A 14,175-nucleotide genomic window follows, 5' to 3' on the forward strand; every position below is an offset into this window, starting at 1 on the left:
TCTGCTCCTATGATGCTGCTTGGCCTGCTGTGTTCATCCAGATTTAAGAACAGCTTCTTCCCAACTGTTATCAGACTCACAAATGAACCTCTCATATACTGGAGTTGATCTTTCTCCGCACCTGTCTGTAGCTGTAACACTATATTCAAGATTTGAATTTTAGATTTGATTGTCACATGTACTCAAGCAAAGAAGTACAGGAGTACAGTGAAAAGTGTATAATGTCACCATACACGGCACCATCTTAGTTACCAAGGTATTGAGGTACAAAATTACTTATGTACAAAGTAGTAAGAGAAACAATGTTAAAGAGTTAAGCTTGATCTTCATAGAACAAGTAGAAAAATAAAGAAATAATAGTTAGTGTTAAAGTCTTTCTTAATATAATGTAGGAAAATAAGGAATAAGTTAAAAGTTCAATGTCATTGATGGGTCCTCTGTTTAGCTCTCTCACCAGGAGACCTCAGCTTGATGCCACTGCCACAGATCTGTTCTATTACCCTGATGTAGTGATGTAAGGTATGATTTGTCTGGTTAGCACACAAATCAGTACTTTTCACTGTATCTCGGTACAAGTGACAATAATAAATCAAATCAAAGCTGTTGGATAAGGGGCAAGGGATAAAATGAAGATGATGGTAATCTCCAGATTGGATATTCCAGCAACGAATTAGTTTCTTGAGTTTTGGTGTCACCAGTCCAGATTTTAGAATAGATGCATGCCCCGGCAGAGGGCACCTTTACCATAGTTGGTTGTATTGTCAGAGCTAAAGTGACTATCAAAGTGACCATGGCAATGGGCAATGGCTGTGGGCCTTCTGGGGTGGGGGGGCATTGCATCTGACCTCACTAGGATCTCATGGTCAACTGTCCATCAAAACATTTCCGAGGACACTGAGGTCCCTGCTCCTCTCCAGATTGGAGGTGATGGGGAGGGAGAAGAAAATAAAACTAAAATTAAAATCAAATTCTGACGCAAACAGGTGTTGATTAAATCTGGATCAGCTAGCAGTAGCTCTGAAAATGTGACTTAAGTTATTGTTAAAAAGAGGCCCACACTCAAAGTTATACACCTTGAGCTGAAATGTTTTCATTTCATGTTTCTCTTTAGCATTGTTTAAATTCTAGGCTACCTTAAATACTTGATCAATTTATACTGACAAATGTGAGCTGGATTTTAGCCAGTTTTATAATAAATATTATCTCAACTTGCCACTGCATCCTGATGGATGCATCTTAGCTCCAAATGTAGGTTATGGCTTCCCCAGGATTTAGTCACCTCAGGGTAGCATTCAAAATTTTGCACCAATTCAAATTTTCAACTCTACTCTGCCTTCAATCAATGTTACATAATTTAGCATGGTTGTGTGGTCTAATATTGATTGGGAAGGAGACTATTGAGCTGAAGAGTTACTCAGTTATCCTGTGCAATTATTTTTGGCCATTCATAACATTAACACAACAATGATAATAAATTCTGTTTTATAATGCTTAAGTTGGAACTCTTGAGCTTTTGTGAATGAATAGTAACAACCTATTATCCATTCAGCCCTCAACATCTGCATTCTTTAACAAAATCCATTGAGTGCTGATAGCCATATTTTCACTGAACATGTGCTTTGCACTTGAGACACAGGAAGAATATTGCAAAATGATATGTTGACTAGGATATGAAAAATCTTTGGCTGTAGCACCAAATGACAGAATTGTACAATAATAGAAGGAGGTTTTCACATCTATTTGGATAGTATCCTTTATTTCATACTTTCTTTCAGTGTTTGTTCTGATGCTATTTGTCACAATAGCCCAAATTTTGCAGCCCTTACTGCTGATGGAAAGGGAAAATAGATAGTGTCAGCAACAAGAGGAACTGAAAGGGAAATTTGGACGGTGTAAGTATTTTAATAATTGCACAGTGCAAGTTTTCAGCTAGCAGATGCAATAACAGCTAAAAGATACAAATACCTTATGATACAATTGGATATTATACTTGTCATGGACCAGAACTAACTCCTTCAAAATATAACAGAGATAACCTTGACCCAAATGTTTTATTTTATTTAACGGCAAGTGTAAGGTGGTGTGTTTCAGATGAGATTCGATTGGTCGAACAACAAGACTTTAAGCAAAACTTTATTCTTACAACAGTTAAAATACAAACAAAAAAAAATTGGAATAACTTTAGCTCTATCGAAATGCTTAACAAAACAGTATACCATTTAAAAGCTACTCATCAACTTGTTCCACCTCCACAGCCAGCAAATCCAGAGGAGACAGCAACACTCAGCCCTGCCGAGTCTTCACCATCCCCCCAGACCTCCCCCTTACTGAGGATGAATGGTCAGTCCTCAGTAAAGGGCTCACCTTTGTCCCCCTCCACCCACACATCAACGAATACCGCTCACGTTTGGACATAGAGCAGTTTTTCCGCCGCCTCCGCCTCCACGCTTACTTCTTCAACCGTGAACCTAACCCTCCCTCTACTGACCCCTTCTCCTGCCTCCAACACACCCCCTCCTCCTGGACACCACCCCAAGGCCTCCTACCCTCCCTCGACCTCTTCATCTCCAACTGCTGTCGAGACATCAATCGCCTCAACCTCTCCACCCCTCTCACTCACTCCAACCTCTCCCCCACAGAACGTGCAGCCCTCCGCTCCAACCCTAACCTCACTATAAAACCCGCAGACAAGGGAGGCACAGATCTACATCGCCGAGGCCAGACGCCAACTCTCCGACACATCCTCCTACCGCCTCCTTGATCATGACCTGACCCCCGAGCACCAAACCATCACCTCCCAAACCATCCACAACCTCATCACCTCAGGTGATGTCCCACCCATGGCCTCCAACCTCATCATTCCCCAACCCCGCAGCGCCCGCTTCTATCTCCGTACTAAACTCCACAAACCTGAATGCCCTGATCGACCCATTGTCTCCGCCTGCTCCTGCCCCACCGAACTTATCTCCAACTATCTGGACTCCATTTTCTCCCCCTTGGTCCAGGAACTCCCTACCTACGTCCGTGACACCACCCACACCCTCCACCTCCTCCAGAACTTCCAATTCCCCAGTCCCCAACACCTCATCTTCACCATGGACGTCCAGTCCCTATACACCTGCATTCCCCATACAGACGGCCTAAAGGCCCTCTGTTTCTTCCTGTCCCACAGGCCCGACCAGTCCCCCTCCACTGACACCCTCATCCGCTTAGCCGAACTCGTCCTCACCCTCAACAACTTCTCTTTCAATTCCTCCCACTTCCTACAGACAAAGGGGGTGGCCATGGGTACCCGCATGGGCCCAAGCTATGCCTGCCTCTTTGTAGGTTACGTGGAACAATCCCTCTTCCGTAGCTACACTGGCCCTAAACCCCACCTCTTCCTCCGTTACATTGATGACTGTATCGGCGCCGCCTCGTGCTCCCACGAGGAGCTCGAACAGTTCATCCACTTCACCAACACCTTCCACCCCAACCTTAAGTTCACCTGGACCATCTCTAATACCTCTCTCATCTTCCTGGACCTCTCTGTCTCCATCTCGGGCAACCACATAGAAACCGATATTCATTTCAAGCCCACCGACTCCCACAGCTACCTAGAATACACCTCCTCCCACCCACCTTCCTGCAAAAATGCCATCCCCTATTCCCAATTCCTTTGCCTCCGCCGCATCTGCTCCCAGGATGAGGCATTCCACTCCCATGCATCTCAGATGTCCTCGTTTTTCAAGGACCGCAACTTCCCCCCCTCAGTGGTCAAGAACGTCCTCGACCGTGTCTCCCGCATTTCCCGCAACTCATCCCTCACACCCCGTCCCCGCAATAACAACCAAAACAGAATCCCCCTTGTCCTCACGTACCACCCCACCAACCTCCGGATCCAACGCATCATCCTCCGACACTTCCGCCATCTGCAATCCGACCCCACCACCAAAGACATTTTTCCCTCCCCACCCTTATCTGCTTTCCGGAGGGACCACTTTCTCCATGACTCCCTTGTCTGCTCCACACTCCCCTCCAGCCCCACCTCACCCAGCACTTTTCCCTGCAACCGCAGGAAGTGCTACACCTGCCCCCATACCTCCACCCACACCTCCCCCCTCACCCCCATCCCAGGCCCCAAGAAGACTTTCCACATCAAGCAGATGTTCACCTGCACATCTGCTAATGTGGTATACTGCATCCGTTGTTCCCGTTGTGGCCTCCTCTACATCGGGGAAACCAAGCGAAGGCTCGGGGACCGCTTTGCAGAACACCTATGCTCGGTTCACAATAAACAACTGCACCTCCCAGTCGCGAACCATTTCAACTCCCTCTCCCATTCCTCAGACGACATGTCCATCCTGGGCCTCCTGCAGTGCCACAACGATGCTACCCAACGGTTGCAGGAACAGCAAAAATATTCCGCTTGGGAACCCTGCAGCCCAATGGTATCAATGTGGATTTCACAAGCTTCAAAATCTCCCCTCCCCCTACTGCATCCCAAAACCAGTCCAGCTCGTCCCCGCCTCCCTAACCTGTTCTTCCTCCCACCTATCCCCTCCTCCCACCTCAAGCCACACCCCCATTTCCTACCTACTAACCTCATCCCGTCCCCTTGACCTGTCCGTCCTCCCTGGACTGACCTATCCCCTCCCTAACTCCCCGCCTACACTCACCTTTACTGGCTCCATCCCCGCCTCTTTGACCTGTCTGTTTCCTCTCCACCTATCTTCTCCTCTATCCATCTTCTATCTGCCTCCCCCTGTCTCCCTATTTATTTCAGAACCTCCTTCCCCTCCCCCATTTCTGATGAAGGGTCTAGGCCCGAAACGTCAGCTTTCCTGCTCCTATGATGCTGCTTGGCCTGCTGTGTTCATCCAGCTCTACACCTTGTTATCTCATAAACACACCCTTGGCAAAGGCAAATTCAGCAAAACAGGTTTTCCTCATGTGCTACCTTTTCTTCGGTACAGGAGAAGGAACACTGAAAGAAACAATCTAGCAGCAGAGAAACAACTAGAGAGAGAGGGAGAGAGAGAGAGATAGAGAGAGAGCTGTATCTATCAGCTTCAATATCTAACTCCAAACCCCAACTGAAACCTAAAAACCTGGGTCTGTGTGAGCCTAACTCCACCCAATCATGCGTCTTTTGTGTCATTAAATAAATGCTTAGGGATCTCAAAGCTGTTTACCCACTACTTCTGAAGCAGACATTCAGTCACCACTGTGGGGATACCTCTCTGCAAGAGAAATAGCACAGGACAAATCCCTCTTAAAGCACAATAGCTTTGTAGCTTTGCTGTCCTGCAGTAGTTTCCTTGCAATAATCAACTGGTGATCCCATGCAAACATCTCCCACACTTTGGATTTGATTCCAAAGCTCTTCAGTGAGGCAACCAGAATGTCTTCTTTTTTTTCTTTTTCAAGAAAAATTAATTAAAAAGAAATTGACCTGAATGAGGAGCTGGTGATTAATCTAGCTGATCATATGTCACATATTGGAAGGCAGTGATATCGTGAAAGCACATCCTAGAATGAACCTCTCCACAGCGGATTCCTTCAGCAAGCAAGTGCCAGGCATTTGGGCTACATGACCACAGCAGCTCAGTGGTGACTGTCTCAATATTCTATGGATGTCCATTGCCTCAGTGTGTGGTGTTTTGCACCATCACCTGACTTTTAGAAGATATTGAAAGCAGCTCAACTGATGACTCAACAGTACAGCAAGATAACTGCGGAAAAGAATGCCAAATGAAAAATATGGTGCTCTAAATAATGTGAAAGTTAATGATGCTACTGTTTTTGCCTGCTTTACAAATGCTTCACCTCATGCCGAGATTCATTACCTCTGCAACATTACACAAAGGAGACTGTAGTGATAAATTTGACATCAATAGTAGCTTTGCTCTCCTGTGGTCATTTCCTTGCAATAATCAACTGGTTGACTGTCCTCAGATTCACATTTGGGAGGTACAGCTTGCAAATAACACTTTAGTCCATCGTGCCTGTTTCAACTCTCTGGATCAGCAAGCTATTCAGTTGTATTCCCCTCTGGTGCAAAACTGCACAATCAATGATAACAATCTTGACTGAAATCTTTACAATCGCAGTACAGTTGAGCCGTTTTAAAAGTGTGCTGCCCAGACGCACTCCAAAACAAAGGACTCTAGAGAAAAACTATTAGCATTTATACCGCTGAGTAAAACATTTGCTTATGATTCAGGCAGTTCTTCCTAAATTTACTCCTGCTGCAATCCCATTTTGAGGCTTGATCATTTTTGGGTCCCTCTTTGAGTAGGGAGAGGTTGGTGTGAGGTGGGGGCTGCTCTGAGACTGGGAGGCATCTGTCGGAGTTGGGGCATAACAAAGAAAGAACAAAGAAAATTACAGCACAGGAACAGGCCCTTCGGCCCTCCAAGCCTGTGCCGATCCAGATTCTTTATCTAAACCTGTCGCCTATTTTCCAAGGATCTGTATCCCTCTGCTCCCTGCACCTTCATGTATCTGTCTAGATACATCTTAAATGACGCTATCATGTCCGCCTCTACCACCTCCGCTCCAGGCACACACCACCCTCTGTGTAAAGAACTTTCCATGCATATCTCCCTTAAACTTTTCCCCTCTCACCTTGAAATCATGACCCCTAGTAATTGAGTCCCCCAATCTAGGAAAAAGCTTCTTGCTATCCACCCTATCTATACCTCTCATGATTTTGTAGACCTCAATCAGGTCCCGTCTTTCTAATGTAAATAATCCTAATCTACTCAACCTCTCTTCATAGCTAGCGCCCTCCATACCAGGCAACATCCTGGTGAACCTCCTCTGCACTCTCTCCAAAGCATCCACATCCTTTTGGTAATGTTGCGACCAGAACTGTACGCAGTATTCCAAATGTGATCGAACTACATAGTTGTAGTAAGTCAGTCAAATCTCTACAGAGGTCATTGTGCATTAGATCTTCATCTTAGGGTCACAAATCCCCTCCCCAACACCTTCATTTTGGGAAGCCATGGTTTAAGGCTTGTATCATTTCTTTTTGGAATATGAGTGATACGTCAGAAAATATTGTCCATTCTAATTACCCCGGCAACCCAAAGGCTCTCGAGCTCACATCTGCGGGCATTAAGCATGACCTATGTTGAGAAAGTGGGACAACAGTTTAGGTCAGACTGGATGGAAATGGTAGTTTCCATATTTAAAAGAAACATCACTGAGTTGGTCGGTTTTTAATCTTTTATGCCCAATTTTTAATGAACAATGGGATTCAATTTCATAATTTGCTGGGTTGGGGCTTTACCCACCTCCCATGTTCTGAGTTAGAAACAATAATGCTGAGTCTGTGAAATGTGTCGGGGGTGGAGCAATTTGTCGGTTAAAGGTGCTATATAAAGGCAAGTGTTACAGAGGGAACCCAGTTTGTTACAATTTTTTTGTTGAAATATTGTGGAGATGGAATAGTTTTTGAATTGAGCTGCCAACGACGAAGGATTAACTACTTACACACAAATATTATTCAGGGGGAATGGTAACATTTTGGTGCTATCACTGGGTAAGAAATCCATAGGCTATTGCTCTGGGAATATGGGTTCAAATCTCACCATAGATGAATTTAAATTCGATGCATACATCTGGAATATAAAGTTAATCCTAATGGTGCTGATCATGAACCTATCACTGATTCATTGTTTAAAAACTCACCTTGTTCATTAATGTCTTTTAGAGAAGGAAACCTACCATCCTTGCCCATGTCCTACAAATAACTTTTAACTTTGTTCTTTCTTTCTAACTTGTTCTTAAGATTCTGTACCTAGGTACTTAAGATGGCGTCTTGTGTGGCGACACTATACACTTTTCACTGTGCTGCTGTACTTGAGTACACGTGACAATAAAACCAAACTGAAATTAAAATAAAATAAAATCAAACAACAGCAATATGGCTGAGTCTTAGAGTCATACAGCATGGAAACAGACCCTTTGGTCTAACAAGTCTGTGCCAACCATAATCTCAAACTAAACTAGTCCTACCTCACTGTGCTTGGCCATATCCCTCCAAACCCTTCCTTTTCAGATAATTATCTAAATGTCTTTTAAACGTTGTAACTGTATCCACATCTGCCACTTCCTCTAGCAGTTCATTCCACACACGAACCACTCTCTGAGTGAAAATAAATTGCCCCCATGTCTTTTTTAAATGTTTCTCCTGTCAACTTAAAAATATGGTTCCTACTCTTGAGATCTCTCACCCTGCCATTCACCTTGACTATACCCCTCATTATTTTATAAAGGTCTGCAAGGTCATCTCTCAATCTCCTGTGCTTCAGTGGAAAAAGTCCCGGCCTCTGTTTCCAATGAAATGTACCTAGCAAACCTCTCAAGGTGAAGTACAATTTGGAATGGAAAACAAATGCTTGCCAACAGACCCCAGATTCCAAGAGAAGCTAAAAGAAAAGAAATTAACCCAAATAAAGAGCTGGAGATTTAACCAGCTGGTTATGTATCACGTACTGGAAGGCACTGATGTAGTGGTAATGCCTATCACCCAGACCAATTTTCTGGGAGAGAGGGTTTGAATCACATCATGGCATTCAGTGAAGTTTGGATTCAGCGAAGACCTGTATTAATGGTGACCATGTGCCCTTGTTAATTATCATAAAAATTCATCTGATTCACTAATTTCCTACAGAAAAAGAAATCTGCCAGCTTTATCTGGGCTGGTCTACACGTGACTCCAGACCCAAAGCAATGCGGTTGGCTCTTAACTGATTCAGTGCAGAAGCAATTCACAAGAATGTCTCCAGGAATGACAAACATCAGCTTTGACAATAGATTGAAGGAATTGGAGTTGTCCTTGAAGAAGAGATTCGATAAGGGTTTTCAGAATCGGGGCGAGATGGATAGAATAGAAACAAACAAGTTGTTCTCACTTCTAAACGCAAAAAAAAAATGAGCAAGAGGGCATAGATGGAAAGAGATGTTGCAAAAGAAAAGTGGGTGTAGCGCGAGAAAATCATTTCACTTAGTGAGTAGTTAGTATTGGAATGCATTCCCTGGAAATGTGGTGGGATCAGGTTCAATTGGAGCATTCAAGAGGGAATTGGATGATTATTTCGATAGGAAGAGTGTACAAGAGTAATGGGAAAAAACTCTAGATAATGATACTTGTTGGAAGAGCTATCACAGGCATGGCGGAGTGAATGGCCTTCTCTTGCGTCGTAACACTTCTGTGAGCTGCCCTCTGGGCAATGTGGGATGGGCAAAAAATGCTGACCTGGCCAGCGATGCAGACATCACATGAACAAATAATTTTTAAAAAAAGTCACCTTTTTCAATGGGAAAGGTAAAGTCACCATAGTCCTACCCAATCATTGGGCTGTTCTCTCATTAGAGAGAGATGACTAATGGTGGTTTAACCTGAGGGTCACCGTTCCTCAGGCGAGGGGAGAGGTTGAGAAGGAGAGTCCTTCATGGTAACCTCAGCCAGTGTAAGAACTGAACCCACACTGTTGCTATCACAAATCAGCAGGCCAATCTAACCAATTCCGCAAAAAAATGGGACCCTTCATGAATTTGCATGTCGTCCTTGCATAGGGGTCATGCAATTCTTCTTGTTCCAGCTTTAGTATAAGTGCTGCTGATGGGAAAAGCCATCGGAACTCTACTGTTCGGTTCTAACTTGCAGCAAAGCCCCCATCATCCATCACAACTGTGGTCACTGCCCATGGTTGCTTGCTAAGCAACATCTTGATTTTAACACTTCCAACCTTGTTTAGAATCCTGCTACATACATCACCCTTCCTATCTCCTTGACCCAAAATCCAACGAGATATCTGTGCTGCTCTAATTCTGTCTTTTTCCACTGTTTCTCTCCACCATGGGTAGTTGCCTAGACCCTAAGCTCTGAAGGAGATGCTGGAATCTGTACTGAAGATCACAGTAGGTCAGGTAGCATCTGCGGAGAGAGAGTTTCAAGTCTAGATGATTCTTCATCAGAGCGGCTCAAAATGTTAACTTACTCTATCTCCAAGAATGCTGCCTGACGTCCTGTAATTTCTAGCATTTTTTTGTTCCCTAAACTCTGGAATTCACTCTCTTGACCTTACCCCTTCTCCCTCACTTTCCTTCTTTAAGATCTTCCTTAAAACCCACCTCTTTGACCTCTACTATCTACTTATGAGGCTCAGCATTATACATTACTTTGTAAAGCTCATGCAACATTCCTTGGACCATTTCATTATATCAAAGGTGGCACACATAAATACAAGTTGTGTTGCGAAGCTGTAACCCACAGCATTGCTGTGTGATAACAGATTAGTTTTAATCTGAACACAATGCTTTAAAAACCACTTTGATTCTTGGGTTCAGCAATTACAGACTTCATTCTACAAGCATTTGCTAGGAAACATAGTCAGTAAAAGTTCACTAAGCCCACTCCACTGCACGGCAATTTATAGTCTTCATTATTTCATTTCATTCCAATTTCTTTTACAGTTCAATTGTCTTCAGTTATCTTAGCACTTACTTTACATATCTTTATCATTAAACAAGGTTACGCATGCTCTGCAAGTGTCCCTTTCATGGTCTCATTAACTACATAATATTAGTTATTACTATGAGCAAATAATTGTTTCCTACTTGTTCACTCTGAAATTGTTGATTTAGCTGTCAACATCCTTAAGTTCAAAATATAAACTTATTGAGGTTCCTAAAGAATTGGTTCCATATCCTATCACTCCTGCATTATTGACTACATAGAATCCCTACAATGGCAAAGGAAGCCATTTGGCCCATTGAGTCCACACTGACCCTTTGAAGACCATCCCACTCAGACCCACCTCCCTACATTATCCCTGTAACCCTGCATTCCCCATGGACAATCCACCTAACCTGCACATTCCTGGACACTACAGGCAATTTAGCATGACCAATTAACATAGCCTGGACTGTGGGAGGAAACCGGAGCACCCGGAGGAAACCCACGCAGACACGGGGAGAAAGTGCAAACTCCACACAGACAGTTGCCTGAGGGTGGAATCAAACCCGGGTCCCTGGCGCTGTGAGGCAGCAGTGCTAATCACTGAGCCACCATGTTACCCTGGTGGCATTTCCCATCATGCTTAGAAAAGATGTTGTGGTAGATACACCATTTGACGTTACAGCTACACATGATCATTCCAAGGCTGTTAATTCTGAAGATGTTAATGTGCATTTAAACATCAATCCTAATCAATTGTCTCACTTCACTGATGTTGATTCAAACCCAAAATGCAAAGCCATGACTGACAGTGAATTATAGCGACTCCCATGCCTTATGTTTTTGTTTGCCTTTGCTGAACATGATCAAATGTAGAATTGAGAGCCTTAACCTTTACCTCAGTCAAAGAAATTCGGGTTCTTTAAAGCAAAAGCACTTATCTCTAAGGAACTGCAGCGCAGCTCAGAACTGTCAAGTTATTAGCTTCGTGGCTTCAAGCCTGCTGATTAGGGGGTGTCTTATGCCTCTAATTACTCGCAGATTGCTGATATTTGTCGAGGCATCATGTGCACAACCTTGGCAAAAGGAAAACATTATTGGCATTCCCAGATGAACACCAACTGTTGTAGTTTCAGGTCCACAAAGCGTGCGTCAGCTTCCTTTCTTTATCACACCCTCAAATCTTACTCACAATTTTGCAAGTTTTAGATTAGTGAATTGGCAAAAATGTATAAATAGAGAGAAAAATAATAATAAGAGAAAAGGTTGTGTAATATGGACCTAGGTGGTGAATTACTCAAGTTTGTTCTTACAGGGGTGAGATTCAGACTCGGATACTTAGTTCTGCTGGTTTCTAACAAGGCATGCAAAGCTATGGGCCAAGTGCGGGAAAATGGAATTAGAGCAGTGGAGTGGTTGGCACGCAGTTCAATCCCCATTCTGGCTGGGATGAATTCTTGTTTCCTTTCCCTAATTGGTGGTAGAAATCACAGTGCCTTTTGCCAGAGAAGTCAAGAAAAAGATGCTGGTTAATTCTATCACAGAGCCATAGCATTGTACAGCACGGAAACAGATCCTTCGGTTCAACTTGTCCTTGCCAACCAGATATCCTAAACTGACCTACTCCGACTTGCCAGCATATCCTTCTAAATCCTTTCTATTCACGTGCCCATCTAGATGTCTCTTAAATCTTGTAATTGTACCATCACTTCCTCTGGCAGCTATTCCATACACGCAACGCCTTCTGTGTGAAGCAGTTGTCCCTTTGGTCCCTTTTAAATCTTTCCCCCCCAACCTTAAACCCATGTCCCCTAGTTTTGGACTCCCCCACCCCAGGGTAAAAAAGATCTTGGCTATTTACCTAGTGTGGAGCTGGAGGAACACAGCAGGCCAGGCAGCACCATAGGAGCAGGAAAGTTGACATTTCGGGTCGGGACCCTTCTTCAGAAATTCTGAAATTACCTGACCCAGAATGTCAACTTTCCTGTTCCTGTGATGCTGCCTGGCCTGCTGTGTTCCTCCAGCTCCACACTGTGTTATCTCTGACACCAGCATCGGCAGTTCTTACTATCTCTTGGTTATTCACCTTATCCTTTTCTGATGTTCTGAGTGATAAATATTGGTCAGGACATCAGGGAGCACTCCTTACAAAACGCATTTTATTGATGTTTGAATTTCACATGGCCTTGACTGGAAGGTCCTTTCTTCAGCTCTTTTGTTGAATGTTTTTTTTAAAGAAAACTAGTTCAAGCTTCATACCTGTCACTGCTCCATTCATCTATGCAAGCGTTTCAGTACTGAGGGAGAGGTGTATTGTTGAAGGTGCTGTGTTTTAGAAAGAATGTAACTTCAGACCATTAATGGCACACATGGGACAATTAAAGGATCCCAAAATATTTTTCCGAAGAAGTGTTCTCTCAATTTAACAATTGCTGATTGTTCACGAAACCAATTAATTGGCCTTTCATTCATCCCATTGTTTATTTGTAGGACCTTATTCTGTACAAATTACTTACTGTATTTGACCAATTAGACCTGACTATCCTACAATAAGATGTCAGCACTGGATTAGTGGCATCATGTTTATCTCTGAGTTTGATTTTGGGTTCAAACTTTTCTTCCTCCTCAAGAAATGGGGCATAGACATTCCTGCAAAGTTTTCATGTAACTATGGTGTGCAAGAGGAGTCGTGCTATTCTTCTGTTAAGGAAATGAGCATGAATTTTACCCATGGCTGGAATTCATTGAAATATAACTACTTGTGAATTTCTTCAATCATTTGTGCTGCTGTTGAGTTACATTTATTGAAAATCTTCTTCATTCTTAAATATAGTTCTGTCCCCACACAAAAGATCTGAGAGTTTGAGAGCTTCTGAGGTGTAGGAGGACCCACTGTCACTACTTCTTACATTTTTTAATGACTTCCTTTCTTCTCTTTAATCTCGCTTTTCTGAAACCAGCTGTTGATTTTTCTTCTGCATTGTGAAGTTTTTGTATGGTACCCGATTCTGTTGTAATGAAAAGAGAACGTTTACAGTTACATTTTTGTTATGTGATTTCCATGAATAAACAATGGTGTGAGACTTCAAAAGTTACTTTGAAAATTCTTATGAAGTGCAAGTGGACTTTATGAAGAAAGGTAATTTCCTTAGGATTTGATTTCAGATGGCACATTGGCTCAGTGGTTAGCACTGCTGCCTCCCACGGACAGAGACCTGGGCTCGATTCCACCTTTGGGTGACTGTGTGGAGTTTGCACATTCTCCCCGTGTCTGTATGGGTTTCCCCTGAGTGCTCCAGTTTCCTCCCACAGTACAAAGGTGAGCAGGTTAGGCGAATTGGCCGTGCTAAATTGTCCCATAATGTGCAGGCTAGGTGGATTAGCTGTGGTGAATTCATGATTACTGGGATGGGGTCGGAGGTGTCTCTGGGTGGGATGCTCCTCAGAGGGTTGGTATGGACTTGACAGGTTGAATGGCCAACTATCCTAAGGGATTCTATAATTGTGTATAAGCTCTGTTTTATATTCTGAAGTACGCTAATAACATTTTCAACATATGTCAGTAGTTTAACATGAGACCAAACATATATTTAGCCTGTTTTTTTAAAAAGTATTAATTCATTAGCTGAGTCAGCATTTATTACCTGTCCCGAAATGTTGAAAGTCAACCACACTGCTGTGGGTCTGGAGTCACATGTAGACCAGACCACATAAGGATGGTA

The 14,175-nt window shown here is 43.4% G+C and overlaps 1 long non-coding RNA gene and 1 other non-coding gene across 2 annotated transcripts in view; both read right to left on the bottom strand.

Annotated features, from left to right (window-relative positions):
* LOC125487105 overlaps positions 1 to 14,175 on the bottom strand; it is a 32,834-nt gene that overhangs the window by 7,892 nt on the left and 10,767 nt on the right. Inside the window, exon 3 of the long non-coding RNA XR_007265651.1 lies at positions 13,363 to 13,461. This is a non-coding gene — a long non-coding RNA (uncharacterized LOC125487105). The remainder of the gene's footprint in view (positions 1 to 13,362; positions 13,462 to 14,175) is intronic.
* On the bottom strand, positions 9,526 to 9,627 carry LOC125487116. Its single transcript, XR_007265659.1, has one exon. It is a non-coding gene; the product is annotated as a U6 spliceosomal RNA (small nuclear RNA).

This window comes from Rhincodon typus, chromosome 36 (genome assembly GCF_021869965.1).
Source record: "Rhincodon typus isolate 14 chromosome 36, sRhiTyp1.1, whole genome shotgun sequence".
Lineage (NCBI taxonomy): Eukaryota > Metazoa > Chordata > Chondrichthyes > Orectolobiformes > Rhincodontidae > Rhincodon > Rhincodon typus.